The sequence below is a fragment of the Peromyscus eremicus genome, chromosome 8a, assembly GCF_949786415.1.
Source record: "Peromyscus eremicus chromosome 8a, PerEre_H2_v1, whole genome shotgun sequence".
Classification (NCBI taxonomy): Eukaryota; Metazoa; Chordata; class Mammalia; order Rodentia; family Cricetidae; genus Peromyscus; species Peromyscus eremicus.
In genome coordinates, this window is record NC_081423.1 from 103,731,186 (window position 1) to 103,745,650 (window position 14,465).

At 44.3% G+C, this 14,465-nt stretch overlaps 1 protein-coding gene across 1 annotated transcript in view; it reads left to right on the forward strand.

Annotated features, from left to right (window-relative positions):
• The window catches only part of Tbcd (tubulin folding cofactor D), a 173,988-nt gene that overhangs the window by 26,770 nt on the left and 132,753 nt on the right, over window positions 1-14,465 (forward strand). The window lies entirely within an intron of this gene.

Below are 14,465 nucleotides of genomic sequence, written 5' to 3' on the forward strand. Positions count from 1 at the left end.
TCACAGAGTTGTTTCATTTTCTGCTGCTGTGTCCTTAGTGTATGAGGCTGGCCTGGAGTGGTAGCTCACAGGTGAAAGCTGACGAAGTGTGCTTCACCACTAGGGGGCAGTGGTGCCTGCAGAACTGCGGCCGGGTCCTTAGGGGTTTTGTTTAGTTTGGTTGTAAAGCAGTTAGTGAAGCTAGCCCTAGTGAAAGAGGCAGAGCTTGAAATAGGATTCTGTTTGGATTAGTGGGCTACAAAGTTTCTAGTATCTAAGTTTAAATACAGACTCTGGGACCTATCTAGAGAAGCCTGTTGTGCCCAACCTACCTATTGCTGGTCTTCTCTGCTTGTCTGTTGTATGGCTTTGTAGTACTGACAAGAAGAAAAGCTCTAGTGTGAAATCAAAGAGGTTATGACCTTGTGAACAAGGCTAGGAAGTTCCTGGACCAGTATTTGGGAGGTCACAGATGGACTCCTAAGGCTTTGTTTGGTTTTAATGTTCAGTGTTGAGAAGGTCATGATGCCTCTCCAAATGCTGTTTCTAGGGTTAATGTTACAAGATCACAGAGGCTTTCTGAGGCCATGATATTGAGAGTCAGCATTCAGGAGGGGGACATGGATAGCCTTATAAAGCCATGGTCTCTAGGGTTTGGCATTCTGGAGGGTTGCATATGACCTTCTGTGATTGTAGGCTCCAGGGTCAGAAAACGTCTTCTTGATTTTCTTTGATTACACTGGGTGAGATATGAGAGTAGTTTTTGTCCTTGGAGGCAAAGGAAACTGTCAGGTCACTCAGAAGCAGCATCCTTTGGAAAAGTTTGAAGGCAACCAGTCATACTGGCATCTTGGGTTTGGCTGTCTGCATACCTTTACACAGGTCCTGGGTCAGTGACCCTGGGAAGGGGACATGGGACTGAGGATAAGAAGGGGAATAGAGGCTCTCTGGACCCACTGCATTTGCATCTGCACTTGTGTATGCATCCTGGTTGTGGGAAATGAGCAATGTTTGGTCTCTCTTTACTTTCAGTTGTATTGCTAGTGCCTACAGATGTCTACCATTCAAAACCCGTAGGAAGGAAACATGGGGAAATAAGATGTTTTATGTCCTGTGCTTCTACTCTGCTATGTTACAACAGTTTAAAATCAAGACATGATTTGCTTGCTATGAAGACTGTCGTTTTGTTATGTCCACAAAGTTGTGCAGTATCGATTGTCTCCCTTCAGTATGTCAGTCCACATACCACACAATACTCCATAGTATGCGTGGTCACTGACCAGCCTGTCTGTGGAGGAGACTTCTATGAACATTTGCATATTTAGACTTATGTAGGATAGGCTTCTTTCACTGAGCACAATGTCCTTAAGGTCTGTCCACCCTGGGGCATGTGTCAGTTCGTCACTCACTCACTCCTTTTTTATGGGACTGTTGTGGTTAATGCTGTTGGGAATATAAGAGGTTTTTTTTTTTTTCACTTTTTAAAATTTATTTTTCTATTATTTTTTAATTTTTGTTTACAGTTCTCTTAGGTATGTAGCAGTAATTTTTTTCTTTTTTTGTTTCTTTTCAAGACAGGGTTTCTCTGTAGTTTTTGGTGCCTGTCCTGGATCTCGCTCTGTAGCCCAGGCTGGCCTCGAACTCACAGAGATCCGCTTGGCTCTGCCTCCCGAGTGCTGGGATTAAAGGTGTGCATCACTACTGCCTGGCTGCAGTAATTTTTCTAATGTGTATGATAATAGATTTTTAACTCAGCAGTAATTTTTCTAATGTGTATGATAATAGATTTTTAACTCAGCAGATAGTGTTTTATTTAGCTCATAGTGATTTTTCTTTCTCTTTCTCTGGTAGTGCTGGGCTGTCAGTCTGAGACCCTTAAATGTGCTAGGCAAGCACTGAACCATCTAGCTTTACAGCCCCTAATAGTTTGTTTGTTTGTTTTAAAACATCGTATTTTGTTTTTTAAGTCTTTTTTAAAAATCATGGTTGTGGGGCTTAAGAGATGGCTGGCTCACTTGCTGCCTTTCCACAGGACTCTGGTGGTTCAGTTCCCAGGACCCATGTTGGGAGGTACACAAATCCCTGTAACTAGTTCCAGGAGATCTGACGCCATCTTTTGGCTTCTGTGAGCAATTATACACATGTGTGCATACACACATACACCCATAAATAGAAGTAAAAATAAGTCTTTAGAAAAATTATGGTTTGACTTCACATGTCAGTTATAGTGTGCATATACATACACGTGTATATTTTACAAAATAAACGTTTTGTGTTTTTTTAAAATGATGGTTGTCTGTTTTGTCATATTGATGGAATGTGAGGTTCTGCTTGTGGCAGACATCTTTGGGATTTGCAAGTACAGATGTACAGCCCACACCTGGGGAGGCTTTTGTTCCAGCTTCGTGGAGAGGTGACTAAAGGAAGCTTTATTGTGATTTTTCATTTTGACTGCAGCAGCAGAGGTTGGTACCCTGAAGGATAGTGTGAGAAGGGAAGAGGGAGAGATGGGCAGAGGTCACAGCTGTGTGCCCACCATGCTGTTGATTTATAAATCATGGTAGGTATTATACATTTGTGTTTTAGGTAACTGGTGAAGAGGTAGACAGAAATGGTTAATTTGAAAGATTTGGGTGTAAGTAAGTTCTTGATATTTGGTGTTAATGTTTAAAAAAAATGGTATTTTTACATTTATTTGCTGTATGAATGTGCCACAGTGCATTTGTGGTAACTCAAGTGCTTTTAGTTGTTGAGCCATCTTTTGAGTCCAGCAACCATAAAAATAATAATAATAAAAGACTTCAGAATAACTGTTCTCTGTGTCCACCATGTGTTTCCAGGGTTTAAACTTAGTCTTCAGATTTGATGACCAACTGCCTTTCTGCTCTAGCTGCCATCTCTCCCCCACCCCTCCCTGCCCAGTTTTAATTTTTTTTTTTTTTTTTTGAAACAGGGTTTCTCTGTGTAGCCCTGGCTGTCCTAGAACTTTCTCTGTAGACTAGACTGTCCTCAGCTTTTGAGATCTACCTGCCTTCGCTTCCTGAGTGCTGGGATTAAAGGTATGTGCCATTACCAGCTAATTTTTGAGACAGGGTTTCTTTATGTAGCCCTGACTGTCCTGAACTCCTCTGTAGACTAGGCTGAGCTCAAACTGAGATACATTCACTTCTTCCTCCTGAGTGATGGGATTAAAGGCCCGTACCACCATGCCTCTGCTTCCTACACTTTTTAAAAATGAGGCATGTCTTACTATGTAACTCTGGCTTGCCTGGAATTTGTAGACCAGGCTGGCTTTGAATTTGTGTTGATACTCCTGCCTCTTCCTCCTGAGTGCCAGGATTCCAGGTATATGCCAACACCTCTGGCTTGGCATGAGTTTTACAGGAAATTTTTAGATGAAGAGAATACAAGAAGATCTGACAAAATGTAGCTAGATAGCCTGTTAATCCATGGTGGAGCTTGAGGAAGGGTCTTGGACCTATCTAGCATGTGTATGTGGCACTCGGGAGGGTGGGCATGATTAATCTCAAGGGATTGATTTTTAGATTGGTTTTGTTCAGCTGTCTGCATTCTTTCTGGAATTAGATGAGAAGGACCTTGCTTTACAGCTTAGGTTAGCTTTGGTCTTGTAAATGCAAGAGTTGTGTGTGTATCACTGTATCTAGCTAGCAATCTGCATTTTTGAGGGGCTTTAGGGTCTGCAGCTAGCTGCTTGCCACCCTGGCTCAGGAGTTTCTCTGACCTGTACTGCCCATGGCAATAGTGATGTAGCTGGCAGGGTAAGCAGGCTTCCTGCTTCCTACGGGAGGTGGGATAACCTGCTGGGCTTCAACTGAAGGTTCATTGGAGGTCCTGGCCAGAGTGCCTGTGGGTTTACCCATTAGGGTGTGGGGGAGTCACAATGACCACTTTTTGTCTCGTTTTACATACTTTGCCCACAGCTCTTTTGTTCTTTTTGATCCCCGGTTTCTTGTCTCTGTGCGGTTCCCAAGTTTTCTGTTTTTCCTTTCTTATTTGGGAGGTGCATGGAGCATAGATTGCACTCAGATATGGAGGACAGTTGCTGCTCCGTTCCTTGCCAGTTACGCCAGTGGGTTGAGATTCCTTTTAGTGACTAAAGCCAGCTAGACATGTGTGCCTTTTATTTGGACATCTTCAAATTCCAGTGTTGAGGGAGAGAAATTCTCTTTTTCTTCCTCCTGAGGTGTAAAAAGAGTTCCCAGAGGCTTAGAAAAGTTGTCTCCTACCCCCTCAGCTGGGTGTGTTGGCAAGGGAGGGGAAAATGAGACCCAAGTCTCTGCTGTTGGGGCAGAGTGCTTTGGTGGTTTGGCAACAGCACCTCTGCTCTATCTAGAGAGATTTGCCCTGAGGATGGTGAGCAATTGTCTGACGCAGACAACTGAAATCCTGGGAAGTGGATGAATGAAACTGTGGATCACCAGCTGGGGTGGTTTCATCTCCTTGGGCCCACAGTAACTGACTTGGCCTCCCGGAAGCCTGAAGTCCCTCCTGCTTGGGGCAGCAGGGTCTCCAGTCTCCCACTTTGCTTTCTTTTCTCTTTTGGAGGGTCACTTGGGTCTGGTCTGGCTCCAGGGCAGGAGGAAGTTACGCTTAGTGGGTGGAGCAGTTTCACCATGGGCTTGTCAGACCTGAAGGCAGAGGGCTGGGTGTCCTGTGCATGATGAAACTTGCAGGTGTATTGTGCTTCAGGATTGCATGTTTCCTTTGATGCACTTGGCTTCATTTTTATCCACCTGTTCATTAGTGTGGGTTAGGCGAAACAGGTGAACCCTGAACAAGTCACATCGAAACTAGGATTGATTTTATTTCCCTCGAAGCATAGTCCTCCTGCAGTGTTGATGCTTAACTCTTGTGGGAAGGAAACAAGTGCTTGGCAACTTCATTTCTCTGGAAGGCCCCCTTACTCTTGAGTGTCAGTATTAATGCAAATTGAGAAAATTTGAGAATGGAAAACATTATTTAAATAAAAGCATTGTCACGTAAATGTGCTTGTGGTTTTCCCTCAGTTGAAATTTCTGACCACTGTGGCTTCTCTGCATTTCCTGCAGTGGCCATGATTTTGAAGGGACTTCTGTTCCTGAAGACAGGCTGCTGGCAGGGAAGGTACTGCTTGTGTTGATTGGTGGCAGAAGACGCTCTTTTGTTACCATCTCTTGGCGTTGCATCTCCCCTTTACAGTGATGTTTTCCTATTTTTAAATTTTCAGAATTTTCCAAGCATGGTAGCACAAGCCTTTAATCCTTGCACTTGGGAGCTCTGCACAGAGGCAGGTGAGGCCAGCCTGGTCTACAGAGAGAGTTCCAGGATGGCCATGACTACACAGAGAAACTGCCTTGAGAAACAAACAAAACAAAGCAAAACAAAAAAACAAATACAATTCAAAATTTATTTTATTATTGTCTAAAGGTATAATTATTATTAAATGTATGGTTTGGGAGTATAACTCAGTGACAGAGGCCACTTGTCTAGCATGCTTGAAGCCCTAGGTTTGTTACTCAGCACTGAAAAACAAAACAAGACAAAAACAAAATAAAAAAAATCCCACAAAATTCCACTAAAACCCAGAAACCTCAGAAACAATAGTATTAAAACTCACAAAAGTATAGGAGGCAGAGGTTGGCAGATGTCTGTGAGTTCAAGGCCAGCCTAGTCTACAGAGCTACTTCCAGGACAACCAAGGCTACTACACAAAGAAACCCTGTCTCAAAAAACTAAGCCAAACCAAAAAACAAAACAAAACAAAAAAACTCAAGAAAGCCAAGGGTACCAGGATCCACAGGCTCATCCCAGGCTGCTTCATGACAGCCACCAGTTGACATGTTGGAGTGTCTCTTTTCTTACATGTAGTTTAAAGAATAAAAGGGGTCAGGTGCCTGGGTATAAGTGACTGTTGACTAGATTACCTGTGTGAATAGGCATGAGGGACCAGTGTCATGGACTTGGCTCTGCCTGAGCCTTCAGCCGCCTGACCAAGCTTTCCTGGCCTTGGCCTCTAATAGGCTTAAGCTATACTTGGATTTCATCTCTCTCAGAGGCCTGAGGCATAGGTGTGGTACTTTGCTCTATCTGGAAGAGAAGTGACAATCTTCTCTTGCCTCAGAAGTATGTGGAGACTGATCAGTACCAGTCATGTTCTTTAGACAGAACTTGGCCTATTATCGTTGTGGGTTTTGGCCTCTTTTTTTGTGGGCTTTTGTGGAACCTGGTGTCTAGAGATGCTCAGGCTCAGTATACCGAGGGCAGAATGTCTGAATGGTTGTGCCTTGTTGCTCAGGGTAGCTTTTCTTTTTGTTTTATTTATTTTTTTATATATTTTGTGGATGTGGTGTGGTGTGTGTGCCATAATACTTGTGTGGAGGCCAACTTAAAGAAGAATTCTCTCCTTTCATCATATGAATCCTAGGAATCTAACTCAGGCTTGGTAGCAGCAAGTGCCTTTTTCCACCGAGCCATCTTGCTAGCCCAAAGTAGGGTTTTGAGTGGAGAAAATGTATGACAGTATGGGGCTCAAGCACTGAATGCTGTGTTTCTGTAAATTCAGGCTGATAAGTTCCTTAGTTAGGCTTCGAGTAGACTGTGAACTGCTAGCTCTGACTGTAGCTAATTTCATGTAGCTCAGCATTTTACATAGATGAGCCCTGGAGGAACATGTCTGTACATGCCGGCAGTGCAGGGTTCCACAATTGGCAGGGGAAGGGACTTTGTAGGTCACATGCCTCATCCTCCTCATCCCTTTGAATAGAAAAAAAGTGCTATCTGCCTACCTGCTGGTGTGAGCTGGGTTAGTGCTGGAGGCTAAGGAGCCTAGTGCCCCCCAAACCCCCCTTTAACCTTGGCTTTTGGCTTTTGTTGCAGGCCATTTGAATACCTCACAGCTCCACCCGCCTCTTCTCTCTCATCTGGCCTATGGACAGATGTTGATATCTGGTTGCCCATATTTTCCTTGGCCATCCTTCTCCATGTTCCCTCAGGCCTTGGTTGTTGACACCTCATCTCTGATTTGCCCTTGATCTTTGTTTTCTGCTCTCTGTCCTTGTTCTAGAGCCCTCATTCTGTGGGTGCACTTGAGACACCTCTGAAGTCACAGCCTCACCTCATGCCTGTTGTCCTCCTTAGCCTTGTGAATGTGGAAGCCTGACTGTGTGTGTGTGTGTGTGTGTGTGTGTGTGTGTGTGTGTGTGTGTGTGAGAGAGAGAGAGAGAGAGAGAGAGAGAGAGAGAGAGAGAGAGAGAGATTGACAGAGACTGAGAGACTGAGACTGTCTCTGCCTGTGTCCTCCATGCCTGCTGTGTTGTTTGGTTCTCTTGTCTCCTTGTCTTGTCCAAAGCTTCACCTGGCTTTCCAGCCACCCTTCTGTGATACCGTCTTCCCACCCCACAAGTGTTCATCCTGTAGTATGGTTCTTTAAGTCTTTTTGCCCTCACTTAAGCCAATTCCATTTGCTGTGCTTGGTCTTTATCTTCTGATAGAATGACAAGCCATCCTACTCTGAAGTAGGTCCGTGGGGCCCTTAGTATCACCCTTGTCTATTGGGTTCCCCATAGTTGTGTGCTGTTCCATGGTCAAGATAGGATTCTCTGTATATAGTAGGCTGCCCCCAAGGGAATAGGGAGTGAGAAGCATCAGAGGGAGGACCTGCCAAGGACAGATGCGGGTGTCTTCCTGTCATCTGAGCACAGAGGATGGTGGTTTGTAATCAGTAGACCAAGTTTTCCAAGCTGGGCAGCTGGGACTATTTCCATGCTTGTATGTGGACTAGGAAGCTCAGCTGATGAGGCTTTGAGCATCTATGTGGCTGGTGACCAATGTCTGGTCATTAGAGAGGCTGGGCCCTTTGTGGCCGGTGGGTTGACCAGCCCCCTGTAGATAATGGTTTGGCCAGCCCTCTGTGGCTATGAGTCATGCTCTCACTGTAGAACAACAAAATACCTGTATCAGCTCCCTGAAATTGTTCCCTCTCTATCCTTTTTCAAAAAAATTGGGCAGTTGACAGTTTGTTCTGACAGTTGATTCTTTTCACAGATCCTGTAAACTCTGTGGTCTATGTGTACAGATCATCTGTTCTTTGGACATTCTAGTGGCCTAGCCTGCCAGGCGAGTCCTCTATCCTGACACCTCCCTGCTGCTTTGTGTTATGACAAAGGGTCTGGGACCTGTGCATCTGTAGTGTGACCCAAAGAGTCATTGGAGGGCCTTTGTGTTATCCTTCCTACACCTTGACATATAATCCAGGCTCTGGAGTGATGGGATTGTAGACATGTGCCACAATGCCCTTCTTGATCAGTCTGGTAACTCTCAGCCAAAGGCATTGCTGGCTCCTGTGTTGGCTTTCTGGGCACTGGGTGTATGTACTGCTGTCCTCCCTTCCAGGTGTCGTTGGTGCAGCCTCAGCCTTTCCTTGCCTATGCTTCTTTTCTTGCTCCTTTTGTCTCCCCCACTTCCACGTGGGCCAGTACTGACCTTGCCTGCATTGCGGAAGTTTGGGCTTTGGTCTCTGACTTCAGGTGCCTCAGCCATACTGGGCATTCCTCCATGTGCCCAGGTACTTACCTTTGAGCCTGGGAAGCTCCATGGTATTGGGATACCTTCAATCCTGGGCTCTCTGTGGGAGGAGTGTTACCACACTCTTTCACATTTGTCAGTTGATTGAGGAATGGTTATTTTTGCTTAAAAAGCACTAGAAATTGAAATAAGTAGCAATAACACAGACTTGAGGGGCTGGAGTTATCTGCCCTTAACATTGGTCCTTTTTCCTATTGTCTGAGGTGTTTCCTATTGGTGACTTTTCTTGTTTTATTTTTATTTTTTATTATTTATTTATTTATTTATTTATTTATTTATTTATTTATTTATTTATTTATTTATTTATCTATCTATCTTTTGTTTTTCGAGACAGGGTTTCTCTGTGTAGCTTTGCGCCTTTCCTAGATCTCGCTCTGTAGACCAAGCTGGCCTTGAACTCACAAAGATCCACCTGCCTCTGCCTCCCAAGTGCTGGGATTAAAGGTGTGCACCACCACCGCCCGGCTATTTTTTATTTTTTGAGTTTTCTTTTCACATCATGGAGATTGTAGTGAGTAATTGTGTTTTTGTTGCTATGAAGAATTGATTTTCTAGATCTGGCTATGCTGGTCCATGCTTGTAATCTAGCACTCAGGAGGCGGAGGCAGGAAGATCATGAGTTTGAGGTCATCCAGCTGTATAGGGAGATCCTGGCTCATATAAATGAACAAACAAACCTGAACTTGATGTTTTAGCTTTTCTTTATATGAAATTCTTCTGGTAATGGGATTATTTCTTTCATTTATGTGATGGAAAAGGCGGCTTTGTTTCTCCAGTAAGGAAACACTCTTTCCTGGAAATCTTGCCTCTGGGATATGGTCACATCTGAAACTGCCCAGCGGGTGGTTTGTATCCTGAGAATTTGGGCTGATCCTGCAGTTCAGAAGTGGCCCAGGGGGGCTGGAGAGATGGCTGAGGGGTTAAGAGCACTGGCTGCTCTTCCAGAGGTCATGAGTTCAATTCCCAGCACCTACATGGTGGCTCACAACCATCTATAATGAGATCTGGTGCCCTCTTCTGGTGTGCAAGCAGAACACTGTATACATAAAAAATAAATCTTTAAAAAAAAAAGAAGTGGCCCAGAGGCACTGCCATCTAGGAGCCACTCAAACTAGAAATGTTCATGCATCAGTGGTCACAGGGCTACTCAAGGAGCTGGGGCTGTAAGGAAGGGCATGATAAGAAATACCATCTCTGATTCTAATGAGCTATTTATCTGAATCATTGACAACTGATTTCAGCAATCTGCCTACTGGGCAGGTGATGCCTCTGGCCTGGATGGTGCTCCTGGGGCTGGGTTCTGCCCTATATCCGCACACTCTCTAGTGTCAGCTTACTGCTCTTCTTGGGACAGTGAGACCTTCAAGATGTCTCTCATTTTTATTTTTATAAGCCAGTAGATGTGCTAGACCTCCATTTTCTAGGCTCTACTTTGTGGAAAGAGTTTCTTTCCCCACAATGCTGGAGGAAGGGGCTTTTTAGGGGTGACCTGTTCTGGATGCCTTTGTATTGTGAAGAAGCAATGAGGGTAGATTCTCTGGTCTAGACAAGAACCTGACTGGGTGCTCAGCCTGGGTTGGTGGTGTGGGTTTTGGCAGTCTTCTTGGGTTTTGACTTCCTGTATGACACGTTTAAAGTGCCTTCTAGTTCTCTCATCCCTGGTTTGCTAAGCTTTTCACGATGGAGAGCTTTCTCAGTGTTAGGACAGAGTCAAGAATTGTTGTTTGCCCTGCGCCTTGTCCCATCTGTGAGGTGGTATGGGCACAGCAGTGTCCTTAAGAGAGACCAGAACCTGTATAAAGTGCGTGTGGTAACCTGCTGTTCTAATATTGTGCTTTCTGAGTTTGGTTTAGTGCTGGTCAGTGTTCCCAAGGCTTCAGATTGGTGAGCTTCTCAGAGACCTTGTATTTCAGTGACAGCCACACCTGAGCTCTAGTGCAGGGACCTTTCTCCAAGGGCCTCGGGTGGAGTTGTTTTTTTTGGCTTGAATTTGGCAATGCCTTCAGGGAGCCTCAAACCAGCACCTCTTGCTTGGCAGGAGGGTGAACTTGCTTCTGTGTGGCTCTTCAGCTTGTGATTTACAGGGCTTGGAGAGCATGCCCCAGGGAGGGGAAGCTAGCCTGGGTGGGGAGCATAGAAAGGTGCGGTGGTGGTTTAGGATGATTACTGGGAAACTCGCTTTGTTTGCGCCTTGCGCTGAGCTAGTTTCTAGAACAACAAAAACAGACATGGTTGCTCCTCCTGTGCTGAGAGGTGTTTTTTTCCAAACTGTTGGTGGTATAATTGCCTTGGTGCTGCCTGTGCTGTTCAGAAAAGCAGGTGGCTTTATGTTGGTTCCTATTTTATGCATCCTCAAAAGTGGGGTGTGTGTATGAATCAGTGTGAATGCTCGAGTTCCTCTGAAGCTGAGAGTCACTCTCCCCAGTGTAGGGCAAGCACTGATCAACATTGGAAAGGTTGAAGTACTGTGAAAAAAAATTTTTTTAAAATGAAGTATGGCCCATGCTAGCTGTAAACTTGTGGTCCTTGTCTTGTGTTCCAGTCTCCTAAGTGTTGTGGAGATGCTTTTTATGTGAAAAATCAAAATCCTCTATTTTCCTTTTTCCTGGATGCTTCATGGATAGTTGCTCCCCCGCCCCCCCCCCCCAACAGGGTTTTAGTGTGTAGACCTGGCTGCCCTGGAACTCACACTGTGTAGTTGGTTATTTTTATTCTATGCTCTTTGGGGTCCTGCCACCCAACTCCCAAATAAATACATGGAGACTTATTCTTACTTATAAATGCCCTGCCTTAGCTTGGCTTGTTTCTGTCCAGCTCTTCGTAAGTTATCCCATCTATCTTTTGCCTCTGGGCTTTTACCTTTCTCTATTCTATATACCTTTTTTTCCTTTTTACTCCGTGGCTGGCTGTGTCCTGGGTGGCTGGCTCCTGAAGTCCTCCTCGCCTCCTCTTCTCGCTCCTCCTCTTTTCTTCTATTTATTTTTTTTGCCTGGCAGCCCCACCTATCCTTTCTCCTGCCTCGCATTGACCGTTCAGCTCCTTGTTAGACCATCAGGTCTTTTAGACAGGCACAGTAACACAGCTTCACAGAGTTAAAGAAATGCAACATAAAAAAATGCAACATGTCTTTGCATCATTAAATTAATATTCCACAGCATAAACAAATGTAACACATCTTAAACTAATATTCCTCAATTGCTCTGTAGACTAACCTGGCCTTGAACTCAGAGATTTGCCTGCCTGCCTCCTGAGTGTTGAGATTAAAGGCATAGTAAACTAGTTTAGTCAGCAGACTATACGAGTTTTCACAGAACATTCCAAGTAGATGTGTAATAATCAGTATAGATATTAGATTTAATTCTACCCTAACAAGTTAGAGAAGATACAGATATTTTTACCCTCAAATAATATTTTTATCAGTTACTTGGGAATTCCATATAATGTACCCCAATCATGTTTGCTTCCCATTCTTCTCAGGCCCACCCTCCCATCCTTTTACCCTCCCCACTCAAAAAACCCCCCCAAAAACCCAAAACAAACACCAAATCCAATTTGTGTTGCCCGTATACTCATTGTCGAGCATGGGCAAACTCCCAGTGTCCAGCCCCTTAAAGAAAACTGAGTGTGTGTCCTGTCTCTCTCCCCGCGCCCCCCCCCCCCCCCAGAAGCCATCAACTGTGAAGAGCTACATTTTAGCATCTTTATCACAAATTTTAAGGACTCTCTTCAATAGTGTCCTGTCTGGACTGTTGTTTTTTGAGGAGGGTGGGTTGTCACAGAAGCCTTCAATGTCTCTCATTCTCAGTTATGAGTCTGTAGTCAGCAGTACCACTGCAAAAGAAGCCTCCTTTTCCATAGCAGCTGGCAGTACCATGGATCATGGGCTTCTGCATGTTTTTGTGGACATCAACATAGTTTCCAGTGACAGCTTGGATCATGGATGTCATGTTGGTCCCTGGGCGGCAACATGGTTTATGTAGGCAGCATGTATCATGGATGTAAACATGGTCTCCAGCAGTAGCACAGATCGTGGACGTTAACATAGTTTCAGTGCCAGCACGGACCACAGTCATCAACATGGTCTCTGAGGCAATGTGGATCATGGATATCAACATGGCCTCAGGTGGAAGCATGTACCATGGAAGTCTTAATCTAGAAAATGAACTATTTGTCATCTTGGATATCTTGTTGCTCAGAATCAGGGTGATCATATGGTTGGGCAGCAAGTCTGAGGGCAGGACCTTCGAGAAGTCCAGGCTCTTGTATGCCACCCTGCCCTTGGTGCCCGCCACCCGCCAGTACCTCCAGCACCATTGTGTTTGCAGTCGTGGGTAGCGCTACAGCTCTGCTCTCCTCCCCTCAGCAGGGCAAGCAGCGTGAGTAGTGGTGGCTGTGGCTGTGGCAGTGGCAGTGGCAGCGGCAGCAGCAGCAGTGGCACTGGCCTAGTGATGAGGTGAGGCTGGCCGGTGGTGGCCAGAACCTCCTGGCTGCCTGAGGACTGGCCCTGCCTGCTTGGCAATGACATGCTCCCATACACGTGGCTGCTGGTGTGTCTCTAGTTCTGCTTCTCTCCGCTGCTCACTGCTCTGTTCTGCCATCTCTTATTTTATAATTAAATTAAACAATTAATCAAGTTATTTAATATTAAGTTTAATATTAAAGTATTAAATTATAAATTATGTGTATATGTATGTTTGTGTGTGAGTTTGTCATGTGAGTACAGGGCTTATGGAGGCCAGAAAAGGCTGTTGGGTCCCCTGGAGTTACAGATGGTTGTAAGCCACCTGATGTGGGTATTGGGAACTGAACTTGGATCCTCTGGAAGAACAGTACATACTTTTAACTGCTGAACTCTCTCTCCAGCCTTCATAGCTGCCTTTTATAAGGTTGAGAAGGTTCCTCCTTCTTTACAATTTATTGGGCTTTCATCAGGAAAGTGATCATGTATTTTTATTTGTTGTTATGTTAACTTGATATATCACATTAATAGATTATTAGATACTAAACTAGTCTTGCATTCCTTGCAGATGAGGGATAAACTCCATTTGGTTCTGGTGTAAAGTCCTTGTAGTATGTTGTTGAAGTCAGTTTGTTAACATCCATTCAGGGTTTTTACATCTGTATTCCATAGATGTTGGTTGTAGTTTTCTGTTATAATCTTGGCTATGTATTGGAGTAACAGTGACCTCATACAGCCATTTGGCAATCAGTAGTGAAATCACTAATTTTTCTACTAGGATTTTCTTTGTGGGAGATTTCTAAACCACAAATTCCATTTTTTTACATGATACAGTTCTACTCAAAGTTTTTATTTATTTTGTTTTCTTAGAAAAATTCTGTATATGTATGTTTTGCCTGCATATGTTTGTGCACCACATGCATGCAGTACCCATGGAGGCCAGAAGAGGGCATTGGATCCTCTGGAACTGGAATTTCAGGTGGTTGTAAGCAGCCATGTGAGTGCTGAGAACTGAACTTGGATCCTCTGCAAGAGCAGCAAGTGCTCTTAACTGCAGAGTCATCTCTCAAGCCCCAAAAGTTTCTGTGTTTTTACCTGTGCTAGTTTCTTTTGAGGTGTTTGATTTGTTGCCCTAAAGGTCGTAAAACTCCTTTACCATCCTTTGAAAGTCACTGTGCTTTGACTTTCTCATGTTCCTGATTTTGCACATCTGTCTGCATATGCTGTTCTTTTTGTTGTTTTTCTTTTTCTTTTCTTTTCTTTTTTTTTTTTTTTTTTTTGTGTTGGGCCTGTGAACCCAGGTCTGAGCTACACCCTCTGGGCTTCTTTTTAAAGCAAGAAAAATTGTTTCTCACACATAGCAGTTCTGATTTCAGTATGCTTTGGAATTATAGGTATTTTGAGGTCCATAATGCTTTAAGCATGGTTACCATTGCCTGTTTTA